This window comes from Chironomus tepperi, unplaced genomic scaffold (assembly GCF_022539635.2).
Source record: "Chironomus tepperi strain 1889 unplaced genomic scaffold, CSIRO-AGI_Ctep_v1 contig_335, whole genome shotgun sequence".
NCBI lineage: Eukaryota > Metazoa > Arthropoda > Insecta > Diptera > Chironomidae > Chironomus > Chironomus tepperi.
In genome coordinates this window covers 973,638-988,998 of record NW_027226457.1, presented here as the reverse complement: position 1 = coordinate 988,998, position 15,361 = coordinate 973,638, and the positions used below count along the sequence as shown (strand labels likewise).

The following is a 15,361-nucleotide window of genomic DNA, read 5'->3' as shown; positions in this document are numbered from 1 at the left end:
AAAAAAATCCTTCTCAAAATGTTCGATAGACATTATCAGGCAGACAACATCAGCTGGAGAGGAAAAAAATCATATAAATAATACCCCCGCTTAGTGACTATTTGTATATATGCCTGCATAAATGATTTAATGTTCATCGAAATCATTATTAATATTTTTTTTTCATCGTATATAAAAATAGCAATTTATCATTTCAACTTTACCACCAACTTACTCACTTACTTATTCATTGGAAGTAATTAATAGTGTTCTAATTAATATAAAAAAAATCATTGTGCTTGTGTGAAAGTTAAGGTAAGTCAGTTGGTGATAAGTAATTAATCATTATATCACCGTGAAAAATGTAACTATAGACACGATATTTCTTCCTATTCTTAACTGTGATTGTTATGTGATTTTTTGGGAAGTCATGATATAAGAATTAATGGAAGTAGTTTTGATTCTGCGAGGAAATCAATCACTTGATGCTTTTAAGGTGTAAAGAAAGTTTAATTAATTTAATTTCCATTAACCTGGATTTTAAACTAGCCAAATTTGACGCTATAGTTCAATACAGCTGTGAATGAGCTCTGAACAGAATAAGAAGCCTTAAGTGTGATTTGTGCCACTCTCCCTAACAACCTTTGGCTATATCAATGATATAAGCATGTGACCGGAAATCGTAGGACGTGGATCCGAGTCCCACTCAGACTATGTTGTGGAGAAATGTAAATTTTCTCTAGAACCATAGAAGAAGTAAGCTTCCGAACAATAAACACATAATTCCTCAAAAAACGACAGTTCCAATCAATATTCCACCATATTTTCCAATTAAAAATTGTCAATTTTCAAAAATATTGTCAAATATTCAATAATATTCATCATAATATTTGCAAGATTCCACATCGTCATCAAAAACATTCTCGTGCTTAATTGATCAAGAAGAATGGAACAACAATAACAAAAAAAGATGAATAAATCCTCGTTATATATGCATAAAAATAATATTTGTCATCAGTAATTCAATTTAATGAGAATAAATATTTACAAGCGCAATCAAAATCCATAACACAACACATAAAATGCAATACAATGACGTTATCCCATCCATTCAAACATTCATCCAATGTGTACTTACAAATAAATAAATACACACAAATGTGCATTAACAATTGTTATAGAATATGCATATGTGAGGAAGTGAGAGAGAATGATAGCAGGGCATGTGTGAGCAGCAGAAAAACGGTTTGAATATGAAAAGCGATTAATTATCACATATCCTGTAGCGACACATATGTAAAAATGCCATAAATACATTTACGCATATAAACTATATGTGTGAGAATTACTGATTCGCAAAGGCGATAAATAAATGTCAGAACACATTCAGCGACCATTTAATATGTCAAAATTCAACAATAAACGAATGAATGAATGAATGCTGTCTACCCTTAAGGGGACATCTGAAATCCTTCTTTTGTATATCACTTAATTATTTATTGGAAAATCATTTAAATACAATGATAAATTTCACATTTCACATGACTTTAGATTTTCAATTCAGGCTTGTTTTCATCAACTCATCCTCATCTACATCATCTACATTATTATCATGAGTATCCTCGTCCGCAACGTCATCATCATCATTATATATATTATGATGATGGTTGAAACAGAACTTCCAGAATACAAATCTACCCATAATTCATTTTATCAACACATCACATATTATTTTCAGCCTTATCTTCAACAACGAGAGGCAAAAGAGGGAAAGAGTAATTCATTTTGTTTTCTGGGCCAAATGCTGCTAGATTGTTATTTTTTATCATTCATGCTGGCTTTCAACGCAATTCATTCATAAATAATTTTAAAGAGTAGAATTTTTTTTACACAAATAAATTTGTTTGTTTTTCGAAACATTTGATTTAATTTAATTAGTGTGTGGAAATGTTGGTCTGTAAACTTCTATCAGAAGCTTATTTTGCTTTGGTTTTTGGAATGGATTTATATTTTAACATGATTTTTTTGAGCATGGTATTTAGATAAATGTTTATGAATAGTTAACAACTGAATTGATATTTAATTTCGTATTACGGACATGAATAAGATGTAGCTAATAAGGATGCTATTTGAGACAATTGGAGCAATCGAATCAAGTCTATGTGAGCTGTCAACGAGAGCAGTCGACTCAAATCTATGTGAGCTGTAAATGGAGTAACGAATCAAAATAAAAAAGTCCAGAGAAGTATAGAATGGACTGTATTTTTTGGCACCATGGCAACATCCCTATTTCATTATAACTCCTGCACAGAAACCCAATTCACTTATACAGCTCGGATCATATCAAAAACAAAAAAGATATAAAAGTTTAAATTGGAAATAAATTAAATTGCAAGTAGAATATTTGTTACATTGATTGATGATGAATCAGTATTGATGAATAGTTATTGCTTACAAATTCATTTGATTGTTTCCATTTCTAACTTTTCAATATACAATTAGCAAGAATTTTATACATCCAAGTTAGAACAATAGATAGAAATGAAGCTTTATTTGTTCATTTGAGTATCTTCTTGGAAATCAATCAAAATGGGTTGCACAGTAATTAAAAAGGCTTTTCCATGCATGGTTTCCAGCCTGTTTCTATACTCTAGGTATTTAATGCTATGAAAACATAGAACAGTTTGAAATTGCGGCATGTTTTTCAAAAAAAAAGTAATGAAAAATATCATTCAGGTCTATTTCGGACAGAAAGCAAACAATAACAACGGGATTGTCCACAGATGATAACCAAAATTTATATGGAACTCAAAAAAATGTGAATGATCCCATCCGCTTACCATTGTAAGAGCAATTTTTTCCGCAAACCACTCAACGAAAACAGCATTCTTTTTGTAAAAAATCCCTTCGCTAAAAAATTCAATTTCGAATGTGCATTTCAGTTGGATGCACGAAAATATCAAATTAAGCCATCGCTATGTATACACATCAATGTAAGAGCAAACAAATATTTTACATTATTTTAATTTTTCTTTACATTCAAATGAAGTAGTAAAGCTCCATGTCATTATACATATATATATGTGAATGCGAGGAAAACCACTGGAATCATCATCATCATCATCATCATCATCATAAATGAAATATAAATTTTATCAACAATTTTTTGGACAGACGCGCAATGAAGCGAACACAAGTATACACAAAACCATCACCATTCATTGATATTGAAGAAAGAGCATTGAAAATTATATATTTTTGCTGGATGGAAGAGAGATGGGTGGTGGTTGATGAGAGGAGGACCTTTTCCTATTCAACCGCATCTGTTCGTATCATCAAAATTTATGTATTTTACGATTATGTTAATGTAACATTATTCGCAAATGTGGTATTTTAAAGTAAATTCTCCTTAACATCATTCCACGTTCAGCATTACTACTCGAGAGTCTGTTGAGCAACTGTATTTTTAAAGTTTATTTTTATTTCTCCTCTCTATAATCTACACTCCACCTTCTTATCATTATCCTCACCCCATCCTTGACTGAGCACTCTCGTTCTTCCGGGATTTATATCTACATTTAGCGTGTTTTGGTTAGATTGCTTCACATTGACTGCTTGATGGTGAACAGAGATATGATGTGTACATAGTCATTTGGATATATTTCTAGAGCATTTGAATAGGACATAGACTAATATTTTGTGATGTTTTCGTGCTTTAGAATTCAAATTGTCTGTTAAGGCTGTGAATATTATTAATAGAATTTCTATTGTTTATGGAAATCCAGACTTAATCATAAGTAAGTGTTCTTCATAAAAATGGCGTCTTGTAGAGGATAGAAAATGGAATTGTGGGTAGTCAAGATAAAGATGATCCCAAGTATAAGGTTAAAGACACTTCGGAAAAGGATTTTATGTTAAACCACTCAAAACCGCACCTGAATCTCTTTCTAATACATTCTGTAATGAGAAGCTAATCTCCTTACAGTTCAATGCAATTCAGAAAGTATTATTCAAGTCTCACCACCTCTCACTACATTCAACAACCTCAATCATACCCAAATAGAGATGCGTTCTATAGCCCCACCCTTTACAACTCCGTGTTACAATATATTTTCATATAAAAAGAAGAGGAACCTACATATTGCATGATATTTTTATACACATAGGAACAAAAAAAAAATAAAAAAACATTTTTGTGAGAAAATCGATATGAAAAATGTGAGGTTAATATACTAGTAAAGTTCAGACATGCATATTTAGGAAAGGTAGTAAAAAAAAGAGATCCATAGTAACAGCTAGTTATGTGTTGTAAAATAAAATTGGTTGAGAAGAAAATTTTTATTATTTGAGTAAGCAAAATATCGCGCATTTCTCGTCATGTACATTCATTTACTACAAAATGCGGGTGTTGGTTTTAATGTTCATTCCATTTCATTAAAAGTACGGTAGGAACTAATTAGAAAGGTGGTGAAAAATGTTGTTAAAGTATTTAGCACGATGCAGAATATAACAACTTTGTTCATTGAACTAATTGTCTGAGCACATTTGTGAGGTATTTATTTTAATCTGGATGAAAATACATTCATTAAGTATTGCTTTTAAATGTGGAATTTGAATCGATTTTGTCTGCTTTGAATCAGAGTTGTTAATTGATTAATGGGAAGCCTATCGGTTGGTATATGCTGGTAGTCATGGTTGTCATCGTTGATAGCAACATTGTCGGAAATGAGAGGTTGACTGATTTTAAAGGGATTCTAAGGAAATCTTGAATATTGACCTTGATAGACCTGATTGAAAGGTGTCGAGGCTCCTAGTATTCAATGACAAACCGTCGTAAGAGCACTGCCTTTCTTAATTCTGTGTTGTCCAAACTAAGTGCCGCGGAACATTAGGAAATGAACAGCTCATGCCATGTGAGGTATCAGTCGAGACTAACCACCAAGCTGTGCGGTATCACAAAAAAGTTTGAACAACACTGACTAAATGTCGGTGATTTTTTCAAGAACACTTCAATATTTTTAATTCAATTTAATCAAAATGAAAACAATCGTAATTGGATAGGAAATGAAATGTTTAATCTGTAAATTGAAAGTTGACACCGTATATTGTTGATAATTATTTCCGAGTATTTCAATATCAATTGGATTGAGCATTTTTATATCCAGAGACATAAAGTCCATAATAATCAATATACCCTAATCAAAATGAGAAATTCAGCTTAGTCAATTTCTATAAAAATCAATTTCAGATTCACTAAAATTTCTATAAAAATGATTGAGAGACAAATTGACAACTGAGCTGACTCCATTGTTTTATCCCCCCAAAAAATATATATCTGGTATTATAAATTTGATAAAACTGTTCTCTCTAGAACCGGAAGTTTTTCTGGGTGTGTGTTATGGTGTATGTACGTCGAATACTAATGAAGTCAATAGCAACAACCCCTCTATTTTTACATGAATTTAAATACCCAGAGCCTACTAGCATTGACATTATTTTTTTTTGTGAATTTTTTTCATTTTCCTCTTTGATATTCTGTACATAGACATGACATGTGCGAGCTCATTATGTATTATATGAGAATGAATGAGTATGAAGAAGAAGGGCATATGATAATTACAACAACAACGTTAATGCCGATGTCGACGAGATGAAGACAAAAGAGTTTGGAGATCAAATGTTAGAGCTCTTATTTTGACCATGACACTTTATCTTCATTCTTTTATAGAGCATTTTATGGAAATGAGTAAAATATAGACTATTACTTTTATGTCTGTCTGTCTGGAACTTTTAGTTCATGACAATATTATTGGAATAAGAGATTTTTGTTTGTCTGTGATTCCGTTGCTTGTTTTGTCTATTTGGTATAACAGTTTTGATTAGGGTTTTGCCAAGAACAACAGATCTGTATGCAATGCATTTTAGAATTGAAGGCCAGCAGTTTTGGATTTTACATTATGGTTCTTCCAAGGCTGCAAACTTGCGATATTTATTTGCATGCCTTGAAACATGAGATGTAAAAAAAATCAATTTATGTTTTGAGATTCATATTTACGTCTAGAAGATATATCACGAGAGGTCAAAAGGTACAATCATCAGAGGGTGTCAGAGGATAATTAATTAAAAGAGGTCAACTACCGATTCTTAATGAAATTATAAATATGATTAAATTAGCCATTTCACATAGGTTGTAACCTGTGTGCCGCGAACACTAGTATCATGGAAGTGTCATGACCCGTTGACTGTGTGCAATTTCGGTCGAAGCTTACCACCAAGGTGTGCTATGAAAACTTAAAGGTTGCCCACCACTGCCGTAAATAATACTTGATATATACATCGACTTTGTCACTCGTTTTACTTCTAGATAAATACCGACGCCCGACATTCTCACTCATAATGACGATTAACGAAAATATCAAATTTCAAGACCAAATGCGCTGTGTCAATTTGCCTCATCTCAATCTTCATACAATTTTCTCATATAATACTTTGTTTGCATACTCTTTTACGTAAACATTCACACATTTATAAACAAAAAAAAAACCGACGAACGAGACGAGAGTGAATGAGATTAGTGGATACAAAAATCAAATGCACACAAATTATATATTTTTTTGAAAAATAAAAATCTCTTCTCTTTCTCCTCCCCCACTAGAGATTCATTTTGCATTGTTCAAAAATAGCTTCAATTTATTTAAATTACACAATCATTTATTTATACGCTCTGAATTGGCAACAGAAAAAGAATATAATGACATGATGACAAAAGAAAAAAAAGTTCCAATTGAATTGCGAGGAGAGTAAATAAAAAATTTATGCAAGTTCGTGAGTTTTTTTATGCTTGTGTTGGATGTATGTATGTTTTGTGAAATTACAATTGACATGAGACCTTGACTTTGAGAAGGTAAGGCAAGCAGGCAATCATATGAAGGAAAAGATATTGATAATCGAACATGCATGCCAATTTCAATAAATGCTCTTGCTTTTATTGCTTGAGTACTTGACAATAGGAAGGAAAAAGAGCATGGAAACGGAAAGTGAGTGAGCACAAAATAGAAAGGAAATGGAAAAAAGTATAAATCTTTTCGTGCTTAGCTCTCGAGTGCTGATTATCGAAATCGAGCGTTTCTATTTTTATCCATATCCATTCATTCATTCGCACATAAAAAAATACGTAAGCAGTGCGAATATGTGTATGAAAAAATTTCAGACCTAAATTATTTCCATTTTCCTGTTGTTTACCCGCAATTGAAGAATATAACTGGAGGCTGACGCTTCACTTACTCCGCATCATCTTCTTGCATGACATCTTTTACAATGAGTTTTCGTTTTCATTTCATGCAAAATTCTTTCTCTTGGGATAGACTCAACTATCAGCAATTTGCTCATTCATTTGTCCTTTTGGAAATAATTTGTGTCAAATATTTACAATTGTCGAGGAAATTCTTTACTTTTGTTAGTTATTTTAGGTTTCTTTTGTTTGGTTGGGTCTTTATTTAAGAAGTTTTTATGCTTTAAGTTTGCTGTTTATTCATTTAAAGTTGAATTAACTTTAATTTTTGGTCTGACTTTACAAAATTTTCAATTAATTTTCAAAACTGTACAAATCTCATTTCGCATCTTTTCGAAAACCCTACAAATCCCATTTCGCATCTTTTCAAAACCCTACAAATCCGCATCACTCATTTCAAATTCTAAACAACCGCTACAAAAATGATTTAAAATGTAAATTTCATTCAAAACCAACTGACATGATTTTTCTTTAATGTTAAACCAACTTGAACTGCAAATCTTATTTGCTATGATTTTAAATTAAACTTCATCAAGAAGCATCATACATATTAGATGCTCTTTCCTCTATTAAAATAAAAATCTCGCGCTCATTTTTCATCATTTATTCCATCCTCCTTTATTTTTATTTAATTTTGCACAAAAAAACGTACAGAAAAATGTCGAATATGCATAGTGAATGAATGAATGGAATGAATAAAAAACCGAGTAAGTGAGAGAGCACAGCAACATTATGTCACTAACATTCTCCTTGTCATTTGAAGGAAGAATGAAATTTGAGGAGGAGATGAAAAAAAAAAATTTCACTTTCAACGATGTTCAAGCTACAATGCTTATGTCATGATGGTGGAAAATCTAATTAAATTAGTTGTCACTCATCGAGTCACATACATATTTACAAGAATATTCATATTGACATCAAAAGTCAATCTTCATTCTCGTTTTTGTTGCTATAAAACTTATTTTTTCTATCTTCTTCTTAGTGTCTCGTTCATAAGTGATGTCTATTAATAGAAATAGGGTTTTACAGACTGTATGTAGCTATGGAAGAGCTTCCAAGGTCATAATTAAGGAGATTTTATATAAATTGATAAAGACTTGCTACGTCACCTAACAACTTTCTTCCCTCAATGCTAGACGTCATTTATGACCAAACCCCTTGAATATTTCATTCAATATTGTTCAAAAAGCGAAGAGGTGAGTAGATGAAGATTTTTTTTACAGTAGCAACGAATGTGTAGTTGAAATAGTCGACTTAATTAGCAAATATATGCTAAAAATGTACACGGTGAGTAAGCATAGACTTGATGTTACGAGAATGACTCGCTATAAAATTTTCAGTACATCTTTCGTAAAATTTGTGGTTATGTGCTCGCTTTTGTTGGCTGATTATTTGCTATTTAGCAACATTCTATGGATGAAACTAGTTAAACTTTAGGACACATTATGTGTTTTATGCACGACTCTCTCGTACAATTGTATGTATTATGTGCATGACCACAAACGACAGTTTAAGTTTTGCCATAAAGTTTTTTGATTAAAATGAAAGCATCCAGCTTGACTGTCTAGCCTTGAGAAAAATTCTTCATACTTTTTTTGTTATTTTTTAATAAAAACTGAAGAGCAAAAAAAAGTTTATTAAAATTCTTCTTTCAGTTTTATGCTTAGTATTCAACTTATGTCGAATATTTCTTATTTCATAGCTTTTATAAAATCATAATTAAAAACAAGAAGGTGATGATTGTGAGGTCTTTTACTTTGTATCACTAAGTAACAAAAAAGTTAATTAACTAATGAATTCATGTATATTGAATGAGAAAATTTAACATATCAGTTTCTGTAAGAAGTCTTGGTAAAGTTGATTGAAATAATTGTGAAGAGCAAATTAAAGAAATGTTCAGTCGAGAAGAAAATAAATGTCATCCCATCATGGACGCAATCTGAGAAAAATACTCGAGATCAAGACGATATCTCGATCTAGTGTAGAGAACCCTTAGTGGCTAAGATAAAGTCTTATTCTTCACCATCTCTTAGTCAGATTTCTAGTTGAAGCTAGACTATTTGATAGGACGGATTGGACAGCTTTTGATAGTTTTGTGACTGAAAATCATAAAATGTGGGTTCGATCCTAAACTAAGAATGAATTCTATGAGCAATTTCCCAAAAAAAGCTATTCAGATCTGAAAGATCCAGAGCTTCGCACTACATTCCGTTTTTAAATGATGTGTTGGGCAAATGTGATGCAGTAACAAATTTCTTTATCTATATTGACTAATGAAGCAATCAGTGACAAATTTATAAAACACTTTATTTGCGGTTGTTTAACTTTAAGCATGTAAAATATAAAGTAATATCTTAATTGTTGTCAGCTATCTTATCATTATTCAGATAGTGGTTCAAATAATTTACTTTCCAAATTAGATGATTTAATACAGTTCAGTGTAGTACTTGTGTATTAAAATGAATGATCTACTCAAGTTCAGTAATAAACTGCGCGTAATTCCAAACAAAATCTTACGTCCCCGACAACTCAGGCTTCAATTTAATTTCATTTAAAAATTATGTAAGGCAAAGTCATTTAACTACTTTATATAAACAGCAAGTAAAGAGAGAATGAGTAAATGAGTAAGCGAGAAAATATTGTGCCTCATGCTCATCGATTTTTCTGCATAATCAGAACATTTTCTACCGCTTATCTAATTATGTTTTCCATTTCAATGCACGCTGGAGAGATAAAAAGGCTTTTGAATTGTAGATAGATGGAAGAGGATGGTAAAATAGCTTCTTTTTGCATTAAAAGCAAGAAATACTCTTCACAATAGATTCACATCTAGTTTCCCTCTCGATGCTTCATTTTTTACTTACTTACTCTCATGGAAAATGAGAAACCACAAACGTCAGCGAATACGAATCCCATGATTTACATTTTTTTTCTCTCTGTACTTAAATATTTAATGAAGCGTAGCCAGCAATTTAAGTTTTGCATCGTTTGCGGGAGGGCTTTGGTGTACACACGGAAAAAACATTAATTTTTGTTTTTTTTTTGGTGGATAAAAGTTAAAATGGCAAAAATCGAGGAGGAAGCGGGGATAGCAAAAATTAATTGAATGGTGAACCAAAATAGCGCATACATTTAATAAAGTTAATGGAAAAATGTTTATATGGGAAAATTTTCATAAATTTTTTCCTCAAAATCAATGTTAATTACTTTATTTTTAGAGTATTCGGAACGAACATGCATTAACGAAATAAAAGTTAATAAACAAAATTCATTTTGCTTATATTGATTGTTCTGGATATCTGCAGAGTTGGGAATTGAAAGGACTTGTTGCGGTGTTTGTTATCTTATGCCGGTGTTACTCAAGACCGGTCTATATGTGGCTTATAATCTAATGTGTGGAATTAGGAGAAGGCCGAATCATCGCTGGCGATCGAATTATGTGTCGGGATAAGTTAAATAAAAAGAGTAAAAGTCTATTCCAAGAATCTTGTCTTACGGGTGGCAGCCCCACAATCAGGCTAGGGATGGTAAAGCTGACAAAGAAATCAACTTAAGGTAAACAAGACTTGACTAACTAATCTAAAGTGTGAAAAGTACTAGCTTGCCTGCTAAGATAACTGGTGTCAAATGCAATTCTAATAAATGCCAGCAAATGTGTTTAACATGTACACCTTGATAGCCTGTTTAACCACAACACTATAATCAAATGTCTCACCATCCTCACTCATCGTTACATTAATAGCAAGCTTTCACAAAATTGCATGTCAACTCTGTCCAAATGAACAAAATAATAATAAAGACAGAACGAAACGAAAAAGCCACACAATAGCCGAAAATGTGTAACAATAGAAAATTGGAATTTTCTTCGTTCTTTTTTTTTGCAGCTCAAGTAAAATTGTGTACAATAGCAATATTTACGCTTAAATAAATTCTAATATTAGAAAAAGAAATCCATCTATCTGATTAATGATGATTCGACATAAAATGAATTTATATTCCTTTTTGAAACGCTTTTCATTGTAAATGAAAGCCGTAAATGGTCGCACTTTGGGTGTCAATTTAGTTACAGTAAGTTTTCTTTTAATTATGTTTATGTTATTCAAGGTGATTATTAGCTGCTTAATGTTTCAAAATAGGGAAACATTTATTCAAACAATTTGTAATGTATATTACGTTGTGGGTGGTCACTATGGAAACACATTTCAAGAAATAATATATTTAATTTAACTTATAATGTAAATCTGGCAAACAGATGCACATTCTCATGAGCAAATTAAAAGTAAAATGGATAATATTGCTCTTGGGGGGGATTTCTTAGAAATGAACATCTCTGACCAAAATATGCTACATTTATCTTCAAGGAAGGATTCTTATGTAGATAAGGAAATCTTTGATTAAATTCAAAATTATAACAAATTTGACTTGGTTTCCTTTCCGTAAATAAATGAGGGAAATATATAACATCACCGCAAACACCGCAGTAAATAGAATACATTGTGCTAAAATGAACTTTGTGAAATTTTAATGAAATATTTACGACGGTTGAGATGGCTGACTAGAGATGGGAGTTTTCTGTTGAAAGTTGTTTTGTCAACAACAGTCAATACAACAGTTTATACTACTTTGTATCGAAAACTATAGCAACAGTTTATACAGCAACAGTCTAGACAGAAACACGAGTAACGTGCACCAGCCTTGGTTGGTATTCTTAAGGAAAACAGCGACAAAGAGCTCCAACCTAACGCGGACAGAGAATTTGTAACAATTGCAACATTCTATTAAGAACCAAACCCAGATCCTGAAGTCGATTTGGTATGGAAAATTCGACTTTATGCTCGAGGCCCAAATCGATAGCTACCCTAAACTCAATTCATTATGCACATATTTTAGAACATTTCTCATGAAAATAAAATTACATCATCAATTTATATTCATCAAAACCGAAAGTGAAGAAAAATTTTGTCATAAAATTCTGTTTTATCGTGGCTTTCGTGGAAATTGGATATGCTTTTCACGATTAACCTAGCATATTTTATCCTTTAACCTTTTTCTATAGAATTCGACATTTTGAATAAAAATCAATCCCTTAACAATAAATATTTCAAACAATGGCTTTTATGTCTGCATGGCAAATTTACATCCAATTTAGGGTTAGAATGTGTATGAAATTGGATCTCATGGGCTAATCGCAGTATTTATTGCAACATTTCATAGCTGTTCAATTATTAACCAATCGTATATCAAACATACCGCAACTAATAAGCCAAATGCGTCTAAATCATTCAGTCTAAGATCTTCATAACGTACATCCATCTCGGGGGGCTTTTTACCTACTTATATTTCTGTAATAAAGCATTTAAAAAAGCTTTTTTCCAAATAAAATGAAATGAAGAGAGAAAAAAAAATTATTCATGTGCGTAAAAGCGAAAATATCAAGCATAAAAAAATTACTTCGGGCTTAAAAGATGTTGAAGAAGGAAATAAAAAAAAAACTTTTTTTTCTTTTACATTTCTCTTTGCTCTGCATTTCCATCTTACAAGGAGGATTTAGAAACCAAATTCGAAGAAAATCCCATGATGTCTAAATATTTGTTGATTCACTTTTGTTCCTTTTTCTCTCGCTCGCATACACTCAAAACCTTTATTTTATGTAAGAACATGAGAATTTTTATTCTTGTCTTTTTCGGAATTGGAATTATGTATGAAGATTATTTTCAATATATCTACATATATAGGCAAAAAAGGTGCACAAGGGTTGTCCTAAGCTGAAATGTTTTGAATATGGATGAATGATGGAATTTTTGATCTAGAATTGGGTATGTTGGATACTGAGCTTGTATCTGAGTGAACATAAAGTTTAATTCTCGAATGATTTAAATTTTTCGATTATTTTCTAGAAGATTAACCGGAAATCTACTTAAATTGAAATAATAAGGAAGGCTACACTGAAACAGCGTTATTTGGGAAAGAAACTGAGAGGACAACTTGTTGCTTCAATGACTTAGTAAAATGCAACTTACAGCATATCTTTAAGTCAAGTGTCTCAAGACTCAACACAATGCTGGGTTACCAGCAATTAACAGCTAAACTAGTTGTCAATCGACCATTTGACTAAGATCCTAACAGATTCAGAAATATCACTTCGATACCTAAAAGCTTGTCTTTATGCTAGCTCTAGAGCCAGTTTAATATAGTCGTCAAGAATTCCAAAACAACAAGTCATGTCGATGCCATGACAGGGTATTTCCGTACATAATCATGCTCAACTAGTATTAACTTCAACTGACATCATCAAAATTTAGCAAATATTTGAACTTCAAAACTTAAAATCAATTTCGTTGAAAAGCTCGACTACCGAAATCAACAAATCTACGTACCATATATACCTGCCGTATCATAAGATCTGTATGAAAATTTTCCCTGGGACATCCCACTCTCATTCGCGAGTAAAAACTGAAAGAATGAGTAAGGGATTAAGACTCATTTACATTGTAAATATTATATGTTCGAAGAGAAAAAGTAAATAAATCATATTTTTGCTTGCGTCTCTCCCCATCCAATCCACATCTCATTTTATTGCTTTTTTTATCCAACTCAACTCAGCTCTCTTACTCTTCCAATGTGAATGATATGTTCACGTCATTTCAAGCGATTTTTAATACATCAATTTCTTTCTTTTTTTTCTTTTTCTGAACTTGACTGAGTGACTTTATATGTTTGGAAAAGAGCTTTTTAAGCAGTTTTTTCTGAGTTTCTTTTCTCTCTCTCTCTCTGTGATGTTTGCAAGTCATTTTGACTTTTTCTGTGTATAAATCATGAGGAATATTAGGTTCTTGATCATCCAAAGACAATGATATTACTTCCACATAATTCGCACATATAGTGTAGGAGTTTACAAGCGAAATTCTTCTTTAGAGCTTTGCAAACATGATAAAATGATAACGGAAGCGAGGCTATACAATTTTGTATGAAATGCACCCACGAAGAAAGGAATTTAAATGTTTAAGTTCGTTGAATTTTTATATTTTTAGTGGTTTATGCGGAATTTTGAGCATTAATGTAGAATTTTATGATTAAAAAATATTCATTGTGACTATAACGTCAGTGAAACAACAAAAATGCAGATCTGAGATATATTAAAGCAAATATTGAAATTGCTTTGTTTAATTTCTACCTAAATTTGTTAAAGAGTTGCTTGATGTCCTTAAGAAATTCCAATCATTTCAACTAATTCTCTTTATTTTCTATTTGTTACCAGTTTTACTTTCAAAAATACCAATTCATTCACAAATAGTTGTCGGAATAGTTTTGTAAATTTTCTAAACTTTTCTCATTGAAAACAACCAACAAAATATGATTTTGAAATGCTTTTTTGAGTATCTTAGATACAATTACATTCAAAATTTTATTTGTACTAAACTAATGAAGATCTTGACAGTTCTTTAGGATGATTTTTTAATTTATAAGCTTAAAGATTGAGTGGTTTAGAGTAAGGGTTCGCGATTAAAGAGACTAGCCAAAACCGAGAACAACTAAGACTGAAACCGAGTAGCCGAGACCGAAACCTACCAACCGAGACCGAGACAGACTAACCGGGAAGTCTCGGTGTCCGTTTCCAGAATTTGCCGAGACTTCGAGAAACCCTAGTTTATAGCTCAGACGATAGATTTCATGAAACAGCAGTTTGATACTTTACAACATTTAGGATTCTGAATTTCGGTATTCTAATATGAAACGTAAATTTAATTCTCATTATAATTACAACAGATTACATCTCAAACTAAGAATTCGTAAAATATGTGTAACTTTATTCATATTAAACTCATATAAATCAAATACAGCTTTAAGTTGTTTCATAAAATTCTTAAATATTCCCAAGAAATCCTTTTCAAAACATCTGAACCTAAATATGTATACGTCAAAAAATTTTCAGGAAGAATATTAAATTGTGTAAAATTAAAATAAATGCTTGAGACATGCTGATATAAAGTCACATTTAAAAATTTTTATGACAACAGAACAAAAAGTCGAGTTTCTCGGAAAATCATGAAAAATTATGAATCAAAATTTCATTTCAAAAAGTCGTCACGA

At 31.5% G+C, this 15,361-nt stretch overlaps 1 protein-coding gene across 2 annotated transcripts in view; it reads right to left on the bottom strand.

Moving 5' to 3' along the window:
* The window catches only part of GlcAT-P (Glucuronyltransferase P), a 61,081-nt gene that overhangs the window by 44,146 nt on the left and 1,574 nt on the right, over window positions 1-15,361 (bottom strand). The gene's annotated exons all lie outside the window — the stretch shown is intronic.